At 49.0% G+C, this 12,286-nt stretch overlaps 1 protein-coding gene across 19 annotated transcripts in view; it reads right to left on the bottom strand.

Moving 5' to 3' along the window:
* CUX2 (cut like homeobox 2) overlaps nucleotides 1-12,286 on the bottom strand; it is a 215,537-nt gene that overhangs the window by 90,263 nt on the left and 112,988 nt on the right. The gene's annotated exons all lie outside the window — the stretch shown is intronic.

Here is a 12,286-nt window from a genome sequence, read left to right on the forward strand (position 1 = left end):
CAAGTGGCCTTTGGCAAGAAACTCTCTCACACACACACCCGCCACCTCCCCACCCATCTCCTCAATGGTGATAAGATTGGCCTGCCTACCTTACAAGGCTGTGGTTAGAATGGTTTTGTTACCCTTATTCCCTGTTCTTCCTTCCAGGAATTCAGAGCAGTTTAACCTAGGGTTTCCCAGCAGTACCCAGCCCTCGCGTCTAGGTTGGCCCTTACACTCTCCAAAGCAAGCATGTTCAGGTATAAGAGTGAAATGCCCCTCAATTTTAATCTAAGAAAAGAAAAAGGGAAAGAAAAAACTTGTTTGGCTACTGAAAGTCTGGGAAGCAAATACTGCAAATGGTTTTTGGGAAGCCAGTCTTTGGTTGTTCAGGTCAGGGACTGCAGTGCAGAGATATCCATATCCTCCCCACAACCGCCCAAGAAGTGTGAGAAGTTTGCCTCATGTTAGTATTGAAGTTTCGCGTTTATTAAGTGCCTAAACTAAAAGGAAGCATCGGCAGCAATCGCTCTGATTTATAGGTTAACGACCCATGCCAAAGCCATTCACAGGCCTGGACAGTTTGACATTTAATGGGTTTCTCCACGTGTGCACTTGCACATACAAATTCCATCATTTCCCTCTTTGATCTCCATCAAGGCTGAGAGCTGGCAGTCGGGATGAGATGCCCAACAAAGCAGCCTAATTACAGCCCCAGCCTGCCCCAGCCTCTCCCCTCTTTTCTTCGAGCGAGGGGCCATTGTTCTCCTCGGCTCTGCCAGATGTAAACAGGGAATCCGTCAAGTTCAGAAGGGCCGTCCAATTTGATCGGCTCCAGTTTGGACTTCTAATTCAGTGCAGAGAATAAAAGCTTATAGGCGCTACTCCCAAATACTGCTGTGGGGGCATTCAGCCTCTGCATTAAGGACCTTGGGGCTCACATGGAGGCAGAGGGAGAATCCTTGCTGTCTTTTATTACTGCATCTCAGTGAGGCCATGAGCCTTCCGGGCCAATGCGGTCACCCATGTTCCATCAGTGCTCCAACAGGCTCAGTCCTGGACATGAGTTCAAACAGAAATGGGGAGCTGGAAACTCCCAGGCCAAACGTGAAGCCATTTTGTCTGGCCCTTGGCAGCCCAACCAAATTTTAATCAAGGTCCAGTCTGATCTTCTCTTCTGGGAGGGAGTGCCAGGCATAAGGGGCTCAAGGGAGAATTGGTCAGAGAAAACTGTGGGTTTCAGGTGGGTTAGAACTATTACTGAAAATCAGAGCCTTAGAAACCAAAGACAACCAGAAAACTCTGGTTCATGCCCTGATAAGCTCTTGCCTTCACTGTTGCAACCTTCCATCTCTGTTCCTGGGTGGTGGCTTCTTGGTTCTCTCACCTACATCCAGCACTCTGCTGCTGCCCAAATCCTTCCCTCCTCTTGTGACTCTGACCATGGTCCACTCCTGGAACCAGTACAAAGGCCTCGCCCATCATCTCAAATCCCATTGCGCTCCTGTCAGTGACCTTCGCTCCTCCAGTTCCACTACCCTCAGCGGACCAAAGGTCTGCTTTCTCAAACCATTCTGCCCTTTCTCCCTTGGCTGCCCCTTGTGCCAGAACCAGCCTCCCACCTGCACCATACCTCCCTTCTTCGTTACTTTCAGATCCCTCCTCAAAACCCGCCTTTTCCGAGAAGCTCTTGGCACAACCCCTTAATCCTCACTCCGTTCTCTACCATACGTGCAGCTACAAGAACCATAGAGTCTTCTCCTGCCTTCATCTCCCTCCCCTTTTTCTATTGTCTCCCTTGCATCAATTTTAGACTGTAAACCCCTTGGGGGCAGGGACCTGTCTTCTTATACTTCCTAAAGTACCATCCATATTGATAGCACTAAATTAATTAATTATACTTACTAACTTATGGCTAGCCAAGACACACTCCAAAGTCAAGAAGACCTTTGATGCCAGCTCGACTGGGGACTGGGTCACCGTGATGCTCATTGAGACCTCTGGATCCTTCCCATTTCCAGGCTCTGCCACCTGCGATCTCAGGCATCCTATTATGACACAATCATCAATTCTGGTGACCCAGCCGTGCACCCTAAGGACCAACAGGGGTGTCCTTGCAAAATGGATTGAACTGAACAAGAATGGCAATCAGCATTCCACAGGGCACAGCTGGGACCACCCAATGAATTATGGGCCCCGTTGCATTGCCGATTATTCAGTCATAGGTAGACGCTAACATTTGCCCGGCTCTGGGAAGCTTATGCCGAGTAGAGAGACTGCTCCCCGGCCCCTGTTCTAATGTAGGCCCCCATATCTTTCACACTGGCTCCTGGGGATGGCACCGTTACTGTTACAGCAGCTCTATGCATTTGGAGAAGAACCTGCATTCATTGTGCATTTTATCTCACAGATGTATAGGCTCTGATACAATGGCAGAAAGAAAAGAGAATTCAGAATTTGAGTTCTCAAAAGATATGTAAATCCGTTAATCAAGAGGCCTATTATAGCACGTCTCCTGCACAGCAGCAATGATCCCCCAAGATAACTGATCAGCTGCTAATAACTGATTGCGCAGAGGCAGCAAGCAGAGCCTTCTCCAACTTGGCTGCCGCATTTCAAGACATTTTTATAAATTTCTAATTACGGCCAAATTGTTCTCCCCTTCTGAAAAACATCTCCCTGTGTTCTTCCATCCATCAAGCTGCACACAAAAAAAACCCAAATCTGTCAGAAATGAGTTAACAAGAAGATGTGCCACCATTTGGGGGAATGAGAAGGGAAGACTCTTTTCCTGGAGGGACTTGCCATTGGAAAGTAGTGTGAAGCAACGGAAACAGTTTCTAGGACTGGGACAGGCAGATGACTATTATACCTTCATTTCAGAGAGAACAGCAACTCTTGTATACTTCAAAAAAAAACCCTCAGTCCTAAGAGCAGAACTATGCTTGGAATTTTGGGAAAGCACAGTGACTAAAGACCACCTTAAGTGGCGCAGCGGGGAAATGCCTGACTAACAAGCTGGCTTGAATCCCCGCCAGTATGTTTCCCAGACTATGGGAAACGCCTCTATCGGGCAGCAGCGATACAGGAAGATGCTGAAAGGCATCATCTCATACTGCATGGGAGGAGGCAATGGTAACCCCCTCCTGTATTCTACTAAAGACAACCACAAGACTCTGTGGACGCAAGGAGTCGAAATTGACTCGACGGCACACCTTCACCTTACAGTGACTAAGAGGACTAGTCAGAAAGAAGCAAACTGGAGGCTTCAACCAGCTGCTTTTTCCACTCTCATTATTTCTGGCAACCCAATCTATGGATTAGTGTGAAGTGAAGTGAAGTGAAGTGAAGTGTGCTGTTGAGTTGGTGTCGAATCCTGGCGCCCACAGAGCCCTGTGGTTGTCTTTGGTAGCATACAGGAGGGGTTTACCATTGCCTCCTCCCACACAGTATGAGCTGATGCCTTTCAGCACCTTTCTATATCGCTGCTGCCCGATATAGGTGTTTCCCATAGTCTGGGAAACATACCAGTGGGGATTCAAACCGGCAACCTCTGGCTTGCTAGTCAAGTCATTTCCCCGCTGCGCCCTTAGGTGGTTAATGTGCACCATTATAAAGAGCCCCTTGCACCACTCCCCTTGACTAGCAAAGAGGGCAGAGCTGGACATCCTGTCCCTCCCTGACTATTAGATGTGCTTTCATTCTTTTTGTGAACCGCCCTGAAAATCAGTGTGCTGAAGGAGCAGGATATACTGAAAATATTTTAAACAAAACAAAATGCTAGAAAGGGCTGACATTTGCACAAGACTGGACAGCTCCTAAGAACAAAAAATGCCCTCTTGGAAGCAGGAAATATTCCCTTTTCCTCACTCTGCCCCCTCTGAGCTTCATTTGAACCAGAACAAGTGAAAGCAAACAGAAACAGGTGGAGAAAGGGAATTCCACAAACTACTTCTACCAACTGCAGAAAAAATATTGCTTTATTCAGAGGATGTTGCTTCTGAAAATCATACACGCTGCAATGTTCCAAAGTAAACAGAACTTCCATACTTAACAGGCTTGGCTCATAGCTTTGTCAGTTCCAAGTCAACTGCTAATTTAGGAGAAAAGCACACGACTGGGCAAGCAGAATGGGCACTTTGCTCATCCAGTGCCTGAAACCAGCATTATCTACGTTAACTCATCCTTTGGTTAACATAACAAGCCCCATGAACAACACTGTGGAGAATCACAGAGAAGCAAATATCAAAATCGCTCGCCCTGAAAGCCCCCCTTAGATGGTTAACAGCAGACCGGAGGCGGAGAAAGAGAAGGAGCCCTTCTTTGGAAAAAGTTATCTGCCCATTCAGGACTACTACTTTGTGAGGACAGAAACATCCCCCACCAGCTTTGTAGCATTGCCCTTGTGTTTTCTCGTGCTGAGGAGGGGAACACAAAAGCACACGGCTGGGCGGGCAAAATAACCACAGCCCACTTTTCCTTCACACCATCTCAGCCCCATATTGGCCACCCCTTTCCTTCTATGCAGCCCTCCGCTCCCTAGCTGGCCACACATTCCTCAGGCAGGCAGGTCTGGTGCAGGGGCCACCAGCTGCCAAAGCCGACAGGCGAGCTTTGTTAAATAAACTGCTGACAGCACAGGGCCTGCTAGGAATATGCCAAGGCCGGTCAGACTGGGAGGAGCCATGCCCAATCACAGCCATCAAAGTAAGAGAGCTGACATCGGCTTCCTGCCTAGGGGGTGGGGGTGGCTTTCAGACCAGCCGAGGAAGACGCCACCGAGCCCAGCCAGGCCATTATACACCTTTATTGATGCTGTTCTGGAGAAAGCTAATCAATATATTAGATTTCCCCAAGAAAGAAAAACAGCAGCCACCGAAGAGTTCCGTGTTTTGTTTCCCCCCCCCCCACTTCCATCGGGCTCCAAGAGCTTAACAGCAGGGGCTGAGGTCATAGTCAGGAAGCTGGAGGATCTCTCCTTCCATGGATGGCCTGGATGCATGTCCAGTTCCAGCTAGAACACCAAATCAAGCCTCAAAGGAGAACGCGGCGGGGTGTGTGTGTGTGTGTGTGTGTGTGTGCCAATTAAATTGGTTGCTTTAAATCAATTTGTATCTTTTGGCCAATTACAAATGTTCCCCCGACAGGGCAGCCAGTCCTTTTTTAAAGCTATTTTAAGTATTTACAAAAATGCACAGGTGCCATCTTGGAAGAAGCATTCCCTCTTGTTCGAGGCACAAGGCCTGAGGATACCTCTTCCGAGATGGTGCTTCCTGCTTTTGAGACATGCGTACATCATTTAAAAACAAGTAACTTTGCTTCTTTCCCCCCCTTCAAAGTTATTGTTTTGACTCTCATGCACAGACTTGGATGAAAACCAATACAGTCAGTTGACGAAGAGGTCTTTAACTGGGCAGCAGTCCTGGCGAGGGAAAGCCCTCTCTGCTCATGAGTAGCACGGATCTTTTGAGACCCTATTGAATTAAGGCTTTTCTTTGGGCCAGGTTTCACATGGCTTAGTGCTGCACTCTATTTTCAATATCCAAACTTAGCAAAAAGTACTTCTGAGCACACACAGACTAGAGTGCCTTTTCCTGACCACCAAGTAACACTAATCACTCCCCACAGATACAAAAATTGATGGAAAGCACTTTCAAGACTGATGGCATGACACACATGCATTATTACTATTTATTACTAATAAATATTACTATTTATTATTACTATTAAATAGTTTCATACTATGTCAGCCATTAGCCACCTAATGGCACAGTGGAGAAGTAACTTGCCTAGGGAGCAAGAGGTTGCCGGTTCGAATTCTCGCTGGTGTGTTCCCTAGACTATGGGAAACCCCTATATCAGGCAGCAGCGATATAGGAAGATGCTGAAAGGCATCCTCTCATACTGGAGGAGGAGGCAATGGTAAACTTCTCCTGTATTCTACCAAAGAAAACCACAGGGCTCTGTGGTTGCCAGGAGTATCAACACCGACTCAATGGCACAACTTTACTTTACGTAAGCCATGGAAGCTTTCAGGCATCTCCATACTCACAAGAATTATATCTGTAAAATAACAGATTATGTACATATTTGTATGTTGCTTTGGATGCTGTTTTTCAGAAAACTGCTCTTTATAAATGCTATAAATTTGATAGGTACAATTCAGTCAGATTTCATTCCCTGCATTAATCCATTTAGAAAGTAAAGTGTGCTGTCAAGTCAATTTCGACTCCTGGCGCCCACAGAGCCCTATGGTTTTCTTTGGTAGAATATAGGAGGGGTTTACCATTGACTCCTCCCATGCAGTATGAGATGATGCCTTTCAGCATCTTCCTATATCGCTGCTGCCCAATATAGTACCAGTCGGGATTCGAACTAGCAGCTTTCTGCTTGTTAGTCAAGCATTTCCTTGCTGCACCACTTTAGAAATTAAGCCCTGATAAAAAGAAGACTTGACAACTTTTGTGGAAAATCAACCAACTGCTGATAACCATGACAAATACATGGAACATCCATGTCTAAAGGCAGTAGCTGTGGATACCAGGGGCAGGGAACAACCAACATGGGCAGATCATTGCCTTCATAATGCTATTGCAAATGCCTAATGTCTATGTTGCAGAGTGTTCAATATGCTTTGGATATATTATATTGTGGTAATGTTTACAAGCCTATAGATTGAATAATCCTACCGTAGCTACCAGCTCTGTCCTGCAGCTGGGGGCAGGGCAGAGGTTGAGAGAATAGCTTGCCTAAGGCCACTTAGGAAGTTCAGGGCAGCAGCTTGGAGATCTGACTGCTGTCGGAAATGGGATGCTGGATGAGATGACCAACCAATATTTGTGGGTCAGTTGTAATATTCTGTCTATCCTATTTTTGTTGAAGGGGATATTTTTGGTGAAAATAGTGGAGAATCGACCCATCACCAGCATACAGACCACCCCCACCATCCTAGAAGTCCACCACCTCAAAAGCAACACATGACCTAGAAACTGGGGGCAACACTGCGGTGGGAAGAGGGGATCCTCCTGCATTCGTTTGTTTAAACGCATTTATATACCACTCTATATAAAATCTCAGGGCAGTTTAACAAACTAAACAAACAGCAGCTAAATCTCAGGGCAGTTTTTAAAGATCTCTCTCTATAAAATCTCAGGGCAGGTTTAACAAATCTAAACCAACAGCAGCTCAAACCCCAACATTACTGAAAACAAAACTTTAAAATATCATAAACTAAAAGCCTGAAGAAACAGATGTGTTTTCCAAAGTTGTTTAAAAAACCACCAGAGATGGGGAGATTGATTGATTTCATTTGGGAGTGTGTTCCAAAACCTAAGGGCCAATGATCTTACTAGGTGGTGGGGTTCACTCTCTTAAATACCCGGGGCCCAAGCCGTTCAGGGCTTTATAGGTAATAACCAGCACTTTGTATTTTGCCTGGAGACTAACTGGCAGCCAGTGTCGTTCTTTTAAAATAGGAGTAATGTGGAATCTACTGGTGTTGGCTCTGGAGACCAACCTGGCTGCTCCATTCTGCAACAGTTGAAATTTCTGAACTATGTACAAAGGCAGCCCAATGCAGAACGCATTGTAGTAGTCAAGCGTGGATGTTATGAGCATATGCACCACTGTTTTAAGGTCGTTTGTCTCTGGCTTATCAGCCAAAGCTGATAAAAAGCACTCCTGGCCATTGCCTCAACCAGAGAGATCAGGGAGAGGTTTAGGTCCAGAAGTATTCCCAAAATACATACCTAATCTTTCAGGGGGAGTGAAATCCCATCCAGAACAGGCAGATCTAAACCACTTCCTAAGTTCTGGCTTCCCACAACGAGTACCTCTATCTTGTTTGGATTCAACTTCAGTTTGTTCTCCCTCATCCACCCCATTACTGATCCCAAGCAGGCATTTGGAGAGGTTAAGCCATGTCCTGCATGGCTTGGGGGCAGGGATGTAGAAAGAAGGAATGCTTGAGGAGGAACTCCTCACCTGATTTTTTTGTGGGGGGGAGGAGAAGGGGGCTTTTAGGAGAGAAATATGGGCTACTAGGTTTGGCAGGGGAATTAAATAAAATGAGGGGAGAACTCCTCAAATGTTTGCGGAGTGTGTGTGTTTGATGTTGTTGGAGCAGAGCAGTTTGAAGCATGAGCTATGGTCCTACTGAGGCACTGCTAGATTCCAAAGGGTTTGGAAGAGTGAAATCTTCACACACGCAAAGACAAGGCCCCATATTTCCCAGGGATTATCTGAACCATATCTGCTATAATTCAATGATCTGTAACACGATTACACTCAGACACAGAGAAGGGACTTCTACCAGCATCGCAATCTTTCATCCAGCCAGCTGTAAAGGTTCGGGGGAGAAAAGGGTCTCAGAGAGAGAGAAACAAAAGAGGAGATTTAATAAGCGACCAGGGGGGGGGCGGGGAGGCGGGATCACACAACCCCATCCGCTGAGACAGTTTTACATTTGGTGGGCGCGGGAGTGGGGGGCACATATTGTTTCTAATTGCAGTCAACAACAGCAGACCTCTGATGCAAGTGACGGGCTCAGCAAAAAAAAACATGCTGCTGAGAGGGGCAAAATCTTTGTCTAAAAATAATCAGCCATTCTGCACACCGCTGGAAGATTCCTCTTTCTCCCCCCCCCCCTCGCCCCGCCCCGCCCTTTGCTATAATGGTAATCGATGTTGGAGGCTTTGAATTCCATCAATTTATAGATCCGCCCCGGCTCTGCTGCGCCTGGCGATTGTCTGCCGGCGGCGTGGAGGGGGCGGGGGCCAGGCAGGCAGGCAGGCAGTGGCAGCAGCCGCGGCCCCGCTGGGTGGTTCAGATAAGCTCAGATTCCTTCCATAAATTCCGTTATCAGCATCAGCTTTCTAAACTCGCCAGCGCCGGCCCCTGCCTGTCCCGCCGGCCCTGGGACTGTGTGTGACTGTCAGTGTGTGCAGATGCAGCAGCCGCCGCCGCCGCTGAAGATTAGCCCCCGCGCTCCTGCTCCTGCTCCACCGCCCGGTTCTGCGCGAGGCTCCCGATCAATAAATCAAAGGCGAGCCAATCAATCGGCCAATCAGAAGCGTCTCGCCGATGCATTACTGCTGGCGCCTCCGCGCCCGGCGTGGCCTTCGCGGGCTTTCATCACAGGAGCGCGGCGCTGGCGCCCCGCCAGCCCCCACTCTGGCCTAATAGACTCCGCAGCGCAGCCGCTCCAGCCCGGCCCAAGAGCAATAAATTTCTCATCTAACAGCCGATCGAGAAACAAGGTGAACATCTGTTTTGCTGCAATGAAGCTCGCCGTCTTCTCCGGGCGCTGCAAACCGGCTTTGACAGACCACCCCCAAGGCAACGAGTTGGGCCACGCCGCCGCCGCCGCCACTTCTTTCGATGGAGTCGTTGAAGAGGACTCTGCATCCCTTGCCCCACCCCACCCCACAGACACACACACACACCTGCCACCTTTCCTTCCTCCCCCCGCCGCAAGTGCAGGAGACAGAGAGAAAGAGGAGCGAATTGCATCTCGCTCAGTCGATAGTAAAAGCCATCCTGGGACCCCGTAGCATGAAGGCAGTTTTATGATCGCCATTATGTAGCACTGTAACTTCATTAAAAGCTGTTTATCTCCTCTAAGCATTCCAAAGCACTTCCTCCCCTCGCCGGTAAGATGGGGACTGGATTAACTGGGAGGCCCAGGAAGCGGCAGAGCTGGCGGGAGGGAGGGCGCGCAGGCCGGCCGGCCTGCTGGGGGGCCGCGGATCCGCCCCAAGGACCTTTGGTCCCTCGGGGTCTCCCCCGCCGCCAACCCCAACAGGGTAGCCTTGCGGCCAGAATTGGATGGCGCCAGCAGCCAGAGCCAACGAAGGCTGAGCTTCTGCCCCGGCTTCAGTCGGAGATTCGAATGCACACAGGAGGGCACCTCTGAGCATATGCAAAGTGCCTCTCGCCGAGACGTCGCGGCAAACGGCCCCCTTCAAAGTGCCACGCAAGCACGCCATCCGGGTCAAGCGCAAGGCAGGCTGGAGTCCCGGGCCGAGCCCTGGCGGCTCCTTTCGGCTTCGAGTGCCTGCCGGTACTTCGCCCTCTCCCGAAGCCTCCAGACTTTCAAAGCGCGGTCGGCCTCTCCCCAGCCCACCCCACCAAGCGAGCCTAAAGTGGGAAGGATTCCCATTGTACCTGGGCGGGAACCTCCCGATGCATATCAAGGGCTTCGCAGCCTCTTTGTTGTTCAAATTCAAACCCATTGAACTTCGGCTGAAAGCAGAGTGGGGAGGCTGGCTGGCAAACGGGATGGCAAAGGAACCTGCCCCCCACCCGCAGCCAAAGTCAGGCCTCCCTGCCAAAACAACAGCGGGCCCGCCCCAGCTGGAGGCCGTCCAGCCTAGCCCCTGGGCCCTGGCTAGCAACCTTAGGGTCACGGGTGCAAAAACACCAGGAGCAGGAAAGGAGGGGGCATCCAGAATGGCGAGCCAGCCTGCCAGCATTAGCCCAGGAGGTAGACCCCAGATCAGTCTACATGGAAGACTCTGGGGCAAAAGCCAGGGGCGTAACTACCATTAGGCAAGGGGAGGCGGCTGCCTGGGGGCCCCCACGCCTCGAGGGGCCCCCCAGAGGCAAGTCACATGTGAAGTGAGTGTGTGTATCAGCGAGTGGCCCATTTTAAAATGTTGTCTCTGGGCCCACTCCAGCCTTGTTACACCCCTGGCCAAAGAATCAGCTTGGAGCAGGTGGGGATCCCTGCTTAAGAAGCCTTGGGCCAAGGACACCTCCTCAGCTTTGCCTACCTTGCAGGGGTGTTGCAAAGAGAAAATGGGACAAGCATGATTTAGGCCAGCCTGAGCTTCCTGGAGAAGGGGGGTGGGCAGTAGAGGGAGGGTACTTTGCAGGCAGAAGATCGCAGGTTCAATCCTCAGAACCTGCAGGTACAAGGGGTCTCGAGGCTGGGAAAGACCCCAGGTAGACAGCTACTGAATGCAGCATGTTGGAATTGGAGAGCACCCAGGTCTCACTGCCTACCTTGCAAGGATGTCATAAAGGAAAATGAGATAGGCCTTGTTTATGCCCCCCTGAGCATCCTGGATACAAACCATACTGGAACTGGAGAGCACCCAGATCTCAATGCCAGGACGCTTGCTTTGCATGCAGAAGGAGGTCCCAGGTGCAAGGGGCTAACTCCTGTAAAAACCACAGGAAGCAGAGCTGGGGAAATCACCTGTCTGAGCAGGGGCATAACTATAATAGCGCAAGGGGAGACAGGTGGCTGGGGGGCCCCCCAGAGGCAACTCACATGACTGACTCCCCCACCAGGGCTTCCTTCAGTTGTATTCATCCTCCGAAATTGATTTGAGTGTTAAGACTCGGAGCTACCAGAACAGCATGTCTTTCTCTAGTGCTATTAAATGACTTGCATCACCCACAATTTACAAAACCTTTTTAAAAATAATTTAAGATGATGTTCTATTGTGGCACATACACATAGGGTGTGTGTGTGTGTGTGTGTGTGTGTGTGCGCGCGCGCGCGCATGCGCATAATTTATTTATATTTTACTATGCTTTTTGTTACCACTATTCAGCCTCATTTAAGATTTTTTTACTTCATGAGCCGAGCTTCAGTGATGGGGGTGGCATTTTAAAATCTTGTCTCTGGGCCCACTCCAACCTTGCAAGGCCCCTGTGTCCGAGAGTGACAATCAGTCCAATTTCATCACACTGGGCTAAACAGACCAGCTCCGTCGAGGCAGCTTTCATAAGCTCACATGCCCCCAACCTCAAAATTGTGAGAGAAATGGCAATAGGAATATGATTTGTCAACTACATTATTATATTTTACAACAATATATGAGAATGCGGGGGGGGGGGGGAGAAGGATCCCTGCTTTTAAGACAAAAGCCACCAAATCCTCTCCTAAGGGAAGGATGTTTGAAGTAAACTGGAGTTGGTATAAAGGTTTGGTTTTTATTGTACACACTAAAGGAAAGAAACACACACAGAGCACAACCATCTCAAAAGGAATGGTCGGGGGGGGGGAGGAAGAAGCACGTTCGATAGCACTCTTTTGCCATATCTAAATAGACCTTTATTACAACTTTGATATATCCTCCCCCTAATGACTTTTAAGGGCAACCCAATAAAGTTGAGAAAGAACAGGGAAGAAACCAAAACATGTTTAATATTCAATAAATGTGTCAATTTTACATACGGAGGCAAATGGGCCTTTATTGAGGAATTGGTAAATTTCCTTGGAGAAAAGTAAGTGCGTTTTAGCCTTCAAGGGGTCCCCGGTGAATGGAAATGGAATGTGATTTGTGATAAAACTCAG

This window comes from Hemicordylus capensis, chromosome 15 (assembly GCF_027244095.1).
Source record: "Hemicordylus capensis ecotype Gifberg chromosome 15, rHemCap1.1.pri, whole genome shotgun sequence".
NCBI lineage: Eukaryota > Metazoa > Chordata > Lepidosauria > Squamata > Cordylidae > Hemicordylus > Hemicordylus capensis.